This window comes from Panthera uncia, assembly GCF_023721935.1.
Source record: "Panthera uncia isolate 11264 chromosome C1 unlocalized genomic scaffold, Puncia_PCG_1.0 HiC_scaffold_3, whole genome shotgun sequence".
NCBI classification, from domain to species: Eukaryota; Metazoa; Chordata; class Mammalia; order Carnivora; family Felidae; genus Panthera; species Panthera uncia.
In genome coordinates, this window is record NW_026057584.1 from 104082892 (window position 1) to 104095440 (window position 12549).

Below are 12549 nucleotides of genomic sequence, written 5' to 3' on the forward strand. Positions count from 1 at the left end.
TGACTTTCTTCTCTTTCCTCCAGCTAGAATGAAAGTTCCGCAAAAGTGGCGCCCTTGATGTTCTTCTTTAAAAAGTGTGTGCGGCCAAGCGACGTTCAATTGTTATTAAGTGGATGTGAATTGAGTTAGAATGAATGAATGAACGAATCAATCAATCAATGAAAATTACTCTGGTTTAAATATATATATATATATATATATATATATACACATATATATATATATACACATACTTTTTTTTCTATAGAAAAAAATCATGGGTATAAAAGATTGGCTCAAGAATTTTCTTTTTGCACTGGGCTTTGATGGATAGATGATTAGGGAAACATAAATGCGGAAGACAAGGGATTCTAGATGGAGAGGGGAGTGTGAGCGCTGGGGACAGGGGACCCCCTTACATGGATGTCTTCTGAACATCAAAATCGGAAGGTGTCCAAAACTTGTCCCTCCAGCAACCTCTCGTGTCTCAGCAGCTGTGTGTTCTAATTCTCAGGCCAAAGACCTTAGTCTCACCCTTGGCTTTTCTTCTTTTTCTTACAGCTCAAGTCCAATCAAAATACCTTCAGATTCTGGCGATTCTGATCCACCTTCGTGCACTGCTATCACCCCAGTTACCAGTGACTCTCAGATTACTCAGTAGCCTTTTTACAGTCCCCCTGCTTCTACAGTCTATCCTCAACAAGGGAAACCAGACTGAGCCTTCAGAGCGAGAGTCGTCTCACCTGTACCACCCCTCCTCTGGCTCTCCATTCACTCAGTGTAGACGCGGAGTCCACCAGCCCGTTCTTGGTCTGGCTGGAATTACCTCTCGGACTTCCTTTCCCATCCTCTCGCTTTGTCTCACTCTTCCCGTCCTCACTGGCCTCGCTGTACCTTGCACACATCAGGCACACATCAGCCATCGGCTTAGATCTTTCCTCAACCTAGAAATGTCTTCCCTCAAGACCTTGGTGACTGACCCCTTTACCTCTGTAGCCTTTACTCCCATCACACCTTCTCAATGAGGTGACACTATGCAATTCTGTCACCTGCTCCCTGCCAGTCCTGAGACCCCTGGCTCTGCTTCTCTTTTTTCTTTTTCTTTTTGCCTGGCAGACATAGAACTTTTTAGAGGACCGTATATTTTATTTACTTACGAAGTTTATTGTTTATATTCCGTCAGTAGAACATCAGCTCCATGAGAGCAGAGAAGACTGTTACCTGACTCATAGCAGGTCCTCAATCATATTTTCAGGATGAATAAATGAGTTAGAGGTGACAGTTCTATTTAGCCCATGTACAAGAGGAACAGGTAGAGAAAGTGAGAGAGTCAGCCTTTGAACTGCAAATGAGTGGCTTTGTGCTTTATTCTATGCACACTGGGGAGTGATAGCAATTATTTATAAAGACTTTGGATTACTGATAGCCTTTAAAAATATGGTAGAGGGGCGCCTGGGTGGCTTGGTCGGTTAAGCGTCCGACTTCGGCTCAGGTCATGATCTCACGGTCTGTGAGTTTGAGCCCCGCGTCGGGCTCTGTGCTGACAGCTCAGAGCCTGGAGCCTGTTTCAGATTCTGTATCTCCCTCTCTCTCTCTGCCCCTCCCCTGTTCATGCTCTGTCTCTCTCTCTCTCAAAAATAAATAAACATTAAAAAAAAATTAAAAAAAAAAAAAGTATGGTAGAAATTTTGTCCTGGACTTTTAACTTTCTTCCTCACAGCTTTCATTGACTTAATACTTGGCTTCATCTAGAGAAGGATCTTTTTGATCAGGAGTCAATGGTGATTGTATTTGGAGATGGCAGCACAGGTGGTCCATGAAAGGCCTCTGCTTTGTTACTTCTTTTCTTCTCCATTTCCTCACCAGAGGCAAATATTCTAATAAGCCGACATACTCTCAAGTAAAATGAGTCATGCTGGATGCTTGTTAAGTTACAGTAAAACCTTGGTTTGTGAGCATCATTCTTTCCAGAAACATGATTATAATATAAAGCACTTGTATATCAAAGCAAAGTTCAAGAACCATTGGCTCAGGGGTGATCATGTGACATTCGGCCTCACGTACTACCTGTATTGCAAGACATCACTCGTTTATCAAGTGAAAATTTATTAGAAACGTTTGCTCAGCTTGCGGAACGCTCGCAGAACAAGCTACTCATAATCCAAGGTTTTACTGTACATAAGTAGCATTGGATTATAAACCTTATTTGGCTGGTTTTGCACAGCTCCCTATTTATGTGTTTCCTTGGCGATGAACACCTAGGTTGATTCCCTATTGCCCCAGTAATGCTATAACAAACTCGAATACAGAGACTCCCTTTCTCAGGCAATTCTAATATCCTTATGGAGGGGCCTTGCTTTCCTCACTACTTCTCCTGGAATTAGCCCAGTTCCAAACTTCAATCTTTTTTTAAATTTTCTTTTAACATTTATTTCCTTTTGAGAGACAGAGTGAGACAGAGCATGAGTGGGGGGGGGGGGCGTGCAAAGAGAGGGGGTTACACAGAATTCAAAGCCGGCTGCAGGCTCTGAGCTGTCAGCACAGAGCCAGACGCAGGGCTTGAACTCACGGACCGCGAGATCATGACCTGAGCTGAAGTTGGACACTTACCCGACTGAGCCACCCAGGTGCCCCTAAACTTAGATCTCTTGAGCATCACTGTTGCTTAAGGATGTTGTGTCCGCATGCTTAGAAAAAGGCAAGCCCTACTTACCTTCATTCACTAAAAAATAAAATAAAAATAACAAAAACAACAACAACAACAATTTGGTAGAAATTCTTTGTGGCTTTTAGGGACACGAAAGGAAGAAAGAAAGAAAGAAAGAAAGAAAGAAAGAAAGAAAGAAAGAAAGAGAGAAAGAAAAGGAAAAACAAAACCTCTCCTCATTTGAACCTGGCCTGAGATACATAATTGCAAAGAGATCTATTTTCATTTATGCTCGTTACCTAGCACTTGCGGACCCTGGGAAGAAAATGTGAATACTGAGAATTCAGTGACAGATATATTGCAAGTAATCAAGTAGTTACTTTTTATTCATTACATGAATAAATCAATCTCAGGGTTGTAATAATTTTCCAGCAATATAGCTGTATCTGCACATAATCAGATTTAAGTATGTATGGGGTGCATTTTGTGGCTCTATGCTTCGTGCGACAGGCCTACAGTGAACATGGCAAATATGTAGCAGTAATCTTCACTTTAGCTCTTGGTGACTCTCCGGAGGTGGGAGGGCGTGGGTGTTGCTCTCCCTGTTCCAACGGAGGCTGGAAAGCTGTTTTAAGTAACAAAGTAGACTTTGATAAATGGTGGTGGTCTCTTTTGGGCTCTATTTTGGAGCCTCCCCCACTCCTTGCCAACCCTTCCCTTCTGGAGGACCTGTGTCGCATTGTAACGGCTGAAATTGCCAGCCACCTGGCCCTGGAGCCTGGCCTGTAATCCATTTCTCTCCACTGAGTCCTAAAAACTAGTCTGCCTATTGAACTTATAGGGAAAATGGTTCCCTCTGTCAATGTTGAACTTCACTCGGCCCCGTGACCCTGGAAAGCAGTGATGGTTAAAGAAATTGCCCACCTGTATAATCCAAAAATCAGTTGGCTGAAAACTCTACCCTTCCCCATATGGCAGGTGACTTATCAGGCCAGATACAAGCTCTCCAAATTCCCAATCTTTGCCTCAAACACGATTAGCTGAACTGTTTGTACCCATGGACGAGTCTGGACAAGGTATTTAACCTCCTGGACTTTACTGAAGCGTCTCTCTCCCCGCAGGTCCTGGAACTTCTGCCCACCCTCAGTCTGACCTGCACACAGCCCTTCTTTAGACCCACCTCCCACCCACCCCCCACCTCACCCCCCCCCCCCACAGCAGGCTGGGCACAGGTCATACATTGCCTGACCTACAGTCCTATCCCACCACCCTGGCACATCCCACCTGCCCACATCTAGTTTGTCAGTTCTCACCACCTTGTTTACTGCTCCAAATGAAAGAAATGCCCTTTCCTGCCTGGTCTTTAGGACGCTTGCACATCTCACGGTGTTGAGTGTTTCCACTGTGACAATGGTGCCCCCCTCCTCAGTGCTATAATACTTTCAGGCATAGTCTCCCCTTACCGAGGTCTGGATTTTTTTTTTAATCTTCTTAAGAAAAACAGATGAATTAAAGAAAACCCTTCTCTCCTTCGTAACTGGATGTGGTATTTCTATGGGGGAGGCCTGGAAACTGCTTCGGTCATCTTGACCCATGAATAAACCCTGCAACCCTATTTGCTCTGGGCTCCTTGTTACTGCTTAAGCCAATTGGAGCCGGGTGCTCTGTTCATAGCAGAGAAACTCATCCTCTCTGGTTCCTGTAACTGAGGGGCTGAATGGGGGTTTCAATACTCCAGCTGAGGGGAAATTTGAATGTCCGGGTTTGTTGCTGGCGTTGCTATAGAGACAAGATGGGGATGGGCGTAGATAATGGGTGTTAATGATGTGCTGAGTGTCTATGGTAAAAGATGTAGAGAGAAACAAAACCAGTTTATGTGATTATCATTATCCTAATAATTTAGGAGGGAGGGTTCTCATTCCACCTCTTCTCTTCTCCAGGCTTGTGACCTTCACCAGGTAAGTGCACCACCTATCAGAGAGCGTTTGCTAACAGCCCTCCAGGTCTTCTGGCTGGATTCTGGGTTCTGGGCTTGCAGAGGCAACAAACACATGGTCTTTATCTTCAAGGAGTTCATGGTCTATTAAGGGAGTTAGGATTTAAGTGAGTAATTAGTATGAAGTGGGTAATAGTCAATTGATAGGAAAAGCGCATTACTACGTGTGCACAATTGATTAAGGGACACGTTAACTCTGCGGGGTTTCATAGCAGAGCCTTACCACAGCCAGATGGCAGTTCGCCAGGTGGATGAGGATGAGACATCCATTCCAAAAACGAACAAAAAAAGGAAATGACACCTACACATGCATGTATATATGGGTAGAAGAAGACTGATTTGGCCAGATCATATAGTCTCACTCATGGCCTGTACCTCAGCCTACAGATGGGTGGTTGTTAAACTCAATCCCTGAGAACTCCAGTGGTTCTGTGGATTTCTCAGGCATCACCCTGTGAGGCTTGGGATGTACCAGACCAGTGGGATGCGGTGACGAGCAGACAAAATCAAGTTCGCCCGTGTTATTAGCTGTGTGACATTGGATAAGTTTCCTAACCTCTCTGTGCTTTCGTTTCTGCATGTCTATAATGGGGAAAGAATAGTGACCCTATCATTGGTTTGTCGTGAAGATACATTGTGTAAATCTGTGCAAAGTTCTGAGAACAGAGCCTGGCATATAGTGCAATGCATACACCATCGGCTAATATGATGGTGATCACACTTCAGCCACAAAAATCACACTTCTTCCCAGTTTCTTCCCTGTTTATACCTTCAGCTTTCATGAAAGAGATATTTTGAAGAAATGTTTGCACGCGCTTTTTTTTTTTTTAATTTGAAGATAACTCCTATAGGTCCATTCTTCCAACAAATACACAGCGAGTGTCTATTTTGTCCCAGGAATTGTGTTCGAGATCGACCAGCCACAAAATCAGCGAACCCCTCTGCCCTCAGGGACGTTTCCTTTGAATAGAGAAACTCAAAAAATTAAAGTATATATGTAGATATCTATCTATCTATCTATCTATACACACACCCCCACACACACACACACGAGAAATATGTTAATTTGTGTTAAATACTCCAATGAAAGTAATAAGTCAGAACCTTAGAAAAGGCATTCCTTGAATGAGTTTAGATTCAAAAAGTGTTGATAGGAAAGGTGGGAGGAGTGGGTGATGTCCCACGGGGCGGGGGTGGTAGTTGGTAAGCAGGGGAGAAAGCGAGTCAACACACTGCTGGGAGAGCAGACCCTGGGTGTGTGGGGAGCTGAGAGGGAATCAAGGAAGGAGGAGAGGAGTAAGTGGAGGGTCTTGTGGCCGAAGGGGCGAGGCTGGGCTGACCAGGTATTGTTGGCAGCTTGAAGGACTCAGGCTTCTGCACTGTATCACGAAATCATGGGGCATTTGGAGTAGCCTGACATGGTCTGACTTCCATTTATCTATCTGCATGCTGGTCTAAGTGTGGACGGTTGGAGCCACAAAGGCCAGAACAAGAAGTACTCAGCAGTCCAGGGGAGGGATTGTGGTGTGGCTTCCCTTGGGGAGGTAGCAGGAGAGGTCGTGAGAAAAGGTGGCATTCTAGACAAACATGCACAGAGCTATACAGACAGCGAGGTTGTTAACAGAATGCATCCATTGAAATCATTTGAAGTTGATGTCTTTGGAGCTCCTGGCGCCAAGAAGTCGTTTGTGGGTTCCTGAGTATCCGCGCAAGAAAGGGTTACAGGGGCAGAGGAAGGATCTGGCGCTCGTTCCGGGCACAGGTGCAGCCAATGGTTTCTCTGTCTTCAGACAAAAATACTTGGTAATCCCCTGGCTTAAATTGTTCCCCTGTCTCTGTCATAGAAGAGAATCTGACCCTGAGTAATGTGACTTAATGAGGGCAGGTTAACTGAGCTTACAGAGAACCACTGAATATATATTTATTTTACGTTTGGTCTCAGCCATTATGTGTAATTATGTTTGAAAGGGCACCGGATGGATAAGTCATAAGCCACAACAGGTGTGACTGGAGAAACACACAGAAGGCACATAAAACTCAGGCGACAGCGGAGATGATATAAACTTCCCAAGAGGGCAGGGAGATATGAGGCAAGTTTGAACTTTGAAGACAAAGACAGTGTGCAACCAAATAATTACCAGCAGCCTCCACCAGGGTGGGAGCCACCGGGAGCATAAGCCAAGGGGGGCCCCATAACTCCCTCCTGTTCAAGGTGCCCTTGGCCACCTCATCTACCCAAAAAGAGGAAACTGTGGAGTAGCAGTCGTGGGCACTCCACAAGTATATCAACAGCTGAGAGGCCATAGAAAGAATGAACCACATTCCCCATGATTAAAGCTGAGGGTTTAGCTCCTCTCCATTCAGCTCCTGTTAAAGCTGAGAGCTTCTGTAGGTAGTATCTTACCCATAAACACACACCACTGATGGCAACCCATTTCATTAAGAGATGATGGCAGAGGGAGGAAGGGACTAAAATTCCTACACGTTCAGCAGAATGTGCCTCGACAATTCCTTCATAGCAGCAATTTGCGCGCGGTATTTCATTCATTTCTCAAATCAACCCTGTTCTTTGTCCGTAAAGGACGAGAAACTGAAGGAGCCTCAGTGATTGCCTCGGAAGTGGTGGCATTTTTCTAGAATCCAAATGAACTCTGTACATGTCAGGCCCCAGGTTTCCACCATCTCCCTTGTCCTTCGAGGAGTGAGCTATCTTGTCTGGCATCATGTAGTGTTCGGGTAGCAGACAAACTTGTGTCACAAGCAGACAACCTGGGCTTGTGTGTTGATCACTGTAGCCTCACGCCTGCTCCTGTGTCACTGGCCCACGGAACTGGGCCTGAAGAGTTCCAGTGAGGGTCTAGATTACCAGATTTAAACATATGACCATCGCTTGGGTGAATGGCGAGAGAGGGGTGGAGGCCACACAGCTGATTTCTCTGTTTCCGTTTTTTATTTATTGTTTCGTAGTACAAGCCTCAAACACTGGACGTGGCTGGGTATTTCTGAGTGTAAAGAAAGCTTGTCTTTTTTTCCAGGTCATCTTGCGCTTTCCCGTTAAGTTACTACTTTGGTCTCTCCCACCAGATACCCTTTAGGGACGGCCTTAGGCGAAGGTGCGAAATCGATCATCTGTTCCCAGAACTTCCCCCTGCTGGCCCTCTCCCCTACTCTGTGGAACGCTCATCCTCTGCTGGTGCTGGTGAAATTTCCCTTCTGCAAGCTCAAGAGGGGATACAAATTATTATATGCATGAAAACATCTCTCCACTCTGCAATTCAAAGGGCAGGCCAACTTTGCCTTTCTCTCTTATGTATTGGGAATCCCGATGAAGAGTTTTTAAAATAAAGGGTCCAAACTGAGGCATAACCAGGTTCTAAGATCCATGAAGAATGCTCTGTGAGAAGTTAAAAGTGTACCACCCCCTGCCATTGCTTCCTGTAATGTTATCCAGTTAAGTCTCAATTCTCAAGCCACCATATATATATATATATATTAAGACATATTCTAAAAAGAAGCCCCAGAAGCTTTTAATCCCATGGCTGAAACAAGTTTAAAAGACATTTAGTTGAGTGTTGTTTAATGGACCCAATCGAAGGGGTGTTAATCAGCAGCTAATCTAGTGAGAATTCCCTCAGGAAGACCCATTGGGAGAGAGAAAGCAAACAAAACCCAAGATTCAGAGTCAAGGTATCTGCAGACGGCTAAATAATGGTCCCTCTAAAGACGTCTACGTCTGGATATTTGGAACCTGGGAATATAACATCTTATATGTCAAAAGAGACTTTGCGGATGGGATTGTTAGGGAGGTTGGGTTGGAGACAAAAACCCTGCCCCGCTGTAATCACAAGTGTTATTATGATAGGGAGGCAGAGAGTCTGAGTCCAAGACGTGGTGACAGAAGCAGATGAAAGAGTCAGACAGATCTGAGGGTGCCAGGCTTCTGGCTTTGAAGGAGAAGGGTCCAGAGCTAAGACCTGGTGGGCAACCCCTCGACGCTGGAAAAGATGGAAAACAGGTCGTCCTCACAATCTCCGGAGGCAATGCAGCCCTGCTAACACCTTGATGTTAGAATTGCCGACCTCCAGAAATATGAGAGAATAGATGTGTGTTGTATGAAGCCACCAAACGTGCAGTCCTTGGCTGCAGCAGTGATAAGAAAGTTAATGCCCAAACTGAATGATACAGTAGCAGCTACTCTTTGATACGGTAGGTTTTTGTAGGGCTGCAGCTGGGGTAGTGGGGTCTTGGATGATTGTGCTAGAAAATACTACAGGAGAACGAGGGAAAAAGGCCCGTGGCACGTACCAGGAGGCCCCCAAGCCTTTGCAAAGAGAAATGGCGGCAGGGCGCCAACCGGGTTTCTTGGAGTGAATATCGGTGTTCTCCGAAGTGCCCCAAGAGTATAAATTGCTCTATGCCACCGTCGCTACGTTTCCCTCTCTCCTTTTGAAGGTTTGTCCAATAGAACATAAAACCGTGGAGCTTAAAGCCCAACATTATCTCGACCAGCCTTAAGGTGAGCCGTGATTTCTCTCAGGTGTCAATCCTCACCAAGCCCCAGGGAAACACCAAGCTGGGGCAAATGAGCACTGATGCGCAAGAAGAGAAGCAGCATTTTCTGGAGAATCTAACAGTCTTTTTTTCCACATGTGGACTTCTATCAGGCTGTGATGAGCACAAACTAGGATGGATATAGATTAGAAATAGTACAACCGTTGTTTACTGGAGTCGGACTTACGTCCTTGGTTGGCGTGTGCCCTGAATGTAACTCCTTTGTTTCCCTCCGACTGCCAACAAAAATTGAGACAGTCCGTTGCAGCCCCTTCTCTCTGTAGACCGAGGCCTTTTTAGGACGTCTTTTTGTAGTACTGTGGATGCAACTCAGATTTAAATCCAGTGAGGACAAGGCTATCTGAAGACACAAAATCGTGTGTTCTGTAGAGCGACATAATGTGTTTTACAAGTCACGAGAGATGTTCCTATTTCCAAGAGGGCCATGGCCACATAATTTCAGGACACAAATATATCCCTTCTCTTGGGTACGGTTGAACAGACACTGCCACCGGCTGCAGGTGCAGCGGTCCCAGCTTCCCCAGATCACACCCTTTGTATCCACTCCCATGATTTGCGCCCCCATGCGCGTGCTTCTTTAGAAGTCCCAGCCTCCCAGCCTCCAGATGCTATCCGGGAAGTGGCATGGGTGTCTGGGCTCCTAGGACACATTTTGTTGTAAGGTATGCTCCCTTTACTATCACCATCCCATTAAATGTGGCTACTCTATGGGACAACAGACGATATACGGTACAGTATAGCAGAATAAGGAGGGAAAGTAGGACTTTTATAACCACTATTATTAGGATCACTATCACATATTATATATATATGTGATATATATATACACATAACATATAAATATATATGTACATATACATACACATACACACAATTATATATTTAATTAAACATAATTTATATTAATATATTATGATGCATATACATATATATGTATGTATATACACACATATATGTGTGTATCATATATATGCATATGTATATATATACACAAATATGCGCGATTAGTTTTCTTTGGTTGTTCACCGGTTTGGAGAGGCACAGGAGGGCCTCCTATCGCCGTGGATTGATGGGCTTTTAAGAAAGGGTAACAGGTAGAGGAGGAGGAGGGGCCGTCAGCTTTCCATTCTTTCTTTCCTACGGCAGTGATAGCAAGATAGAAATTTACAGTTTCATAGAGAATTCAGCATGAATCCAAATATTTCCGCGCTTTCATCATGTGCCTGTTGGGGTGCACACTTTGCAGGATCCATAAATGCAGAAGAGCAGAGGGCATCCCGGCTGTGCTTATTACCTGAGCTGTGGGGGAGGGCAGGGTATGAGCACCATTGCCTGTGAGAAACTTGCCTTACTACCTTCTTCCTACTGTTTTGGCTTCGCATTATCTATTGGTTGCCAATTAGACAGGTCTCGTAAGGGTAAAAATCATCAGGTCAACCGTCGTTAGGGCAAGAACCCTTACCTGGGGGCACTGTAATCTTAATGACACATATAATGATAGACATAGCTGTGTCCCACCACCTCACTTTACAGTTGGGGAACAAAGTGAAAAGAGAATAAATTACTTGTCCAGGGTCACACAAGATAACGATATCTGTATTCCAGAGTGTCCTGGAGTCAAGCAGGATAAATGTCGGATCTGAAAGCGCTCTCTCTCTCTCTCTCTCTCTGCAGGGTCATTTTCTCCAACAATTCTACAAGGCCATAGGGAATACTCTTAGTGAAATATGAAGCGTAAAATACTCTCCTCTGTTATCTTCAAAATAAACTTTTTGAGATGCCTTCTGCTGGTCCCACTGAATAAAGGCTACCCCTCTCCCAACCTACTGCCAACTTAGGGAGAATAAGGAGGGAAATCAGAAATTATTGTGTCACAGCCACTCCTATTATGACTACTATCCTTTCCACTGTTGTTAAGCAAGAAGGTCTCTTTATAAATGATATCATTTAATTCTCTCAACAACACCACGAGATAGGCATTATTATCTCCAATAACCCCAATAAGGAAACAAAGATAAAGGAAGGTGAAGTAATTGATTCAAGTTCCCACAGCTGCTAAGTGGGATGTTGGGTTTCATCTCCAAGGCAACTATTTCCTAAATTCATTGTTTTCCCATAGTGTGTAGCATGTTTGAGCATCTGAAATACTTTCACTCCTGATCTTTTACTTCTCCTCCAAGCTCTTTCTAATTTTGTAGACTGTTAGTCTATCTCCGGAAACATAGAAAACTAGTTCTTGTTAACATTTTAAATGATTGCAGCTGATATAATGTATTTCCAATTTCAAATGATGAATTGAAGATAATCCCTGTGGAAAGACAAGATGCCTTGAAAAGGGCATCGGGGTGGCAATCAAGGGACCTGCATTCCATTTCCGGCTCTGTTCTTAACTCACATCACGGGGCAGTTCTTATTGTACAATATCAGGGTTTGGCAGGATCTGTGGCCTCCACAGGGTATGGAAGCAGAATTAGGCTCAGAGTAATCACAATTACCTGGGGATGATTTTTTTCGGTATATTAGAGCTGCATTCTCCCATACGCTAACCCTCAAGTTATGGCTGAATAGCAAGGGTGGCGCTGTGGAAACTGACGAGCGCATTTCAAAACCACTCCCGAGAAGTCCCATCAGCCCTTGCGCGCCACCTTCCCCTCTCTTCCTGGGCACTCGAGGCGGCAGCTGTCTGTTACTCGGCATCATGGCCGCCCTCAGACCTCTGGTGGAGGCCAAGGTCCTTAAAAAGAGGACCAAGAAGTTCATCTGGCACCATTCAGACCGATATGTCAAAATGAAGTGCAGTTGGCGAAAGCCCAGAGGCGCTGACAATAGAGTGCGCAGAAGATTCCAGGACGTTGGTTACAGGAGCAAAAAGAAAATAAAACGCATGCTGCCCAGTGGCTTCTGGAGGTTCCTAGTCCACAAGGTCAAGGAGCTTGAAGTGCTGCTGATGAGCAGCAAATCTTCCTGTGCAGATTGCTCACAATGTCTCCTCCAAGAACCCCAAAGCCAGTGTGGAAAGAGCAGCCCAGCCAGCCATCAGAGTCTGGAATCCCAGTGCCAGGCTGTGCAGTGAAGAAAATGAATGGACAGAAAGCTTATGTGCACATAAATTTGTGTTAATAAAACCATAAAACTACAAAAAAATAAAAATAAAAATAAATAAAACCAGTCCCTGAGGGATTCTGATTTACGCCCTTACTCCCTGGAAAGAACTAAGGTTCTTAAGGTGTAGGTTAAGTAACTTGGTAGGCATTCAAGCTCTAAGGTAGAGGATAAAGACATATATAAGAGGTGAGACTTTTACCAAGTTACTTTGCTGGTCCATTAGTACGATCCATCACACATTCGTATATTA

General features: G+C 44.6%; 1 pseudogene; it reads left to right on the plus strand.

Annotated features, from left to right (window-relative positions):
• The first annotated feature begins 11675 nt into the window (after window positions 1-11675).
• On the plus strand, window positions 11676-12325 carry LOC125911440 (60S ribosomal protein L32-like; annotated as a pseudogene).
• The last annotated feature ends 224 nt before the right edge of the window (window positions 12326-12549 follow it).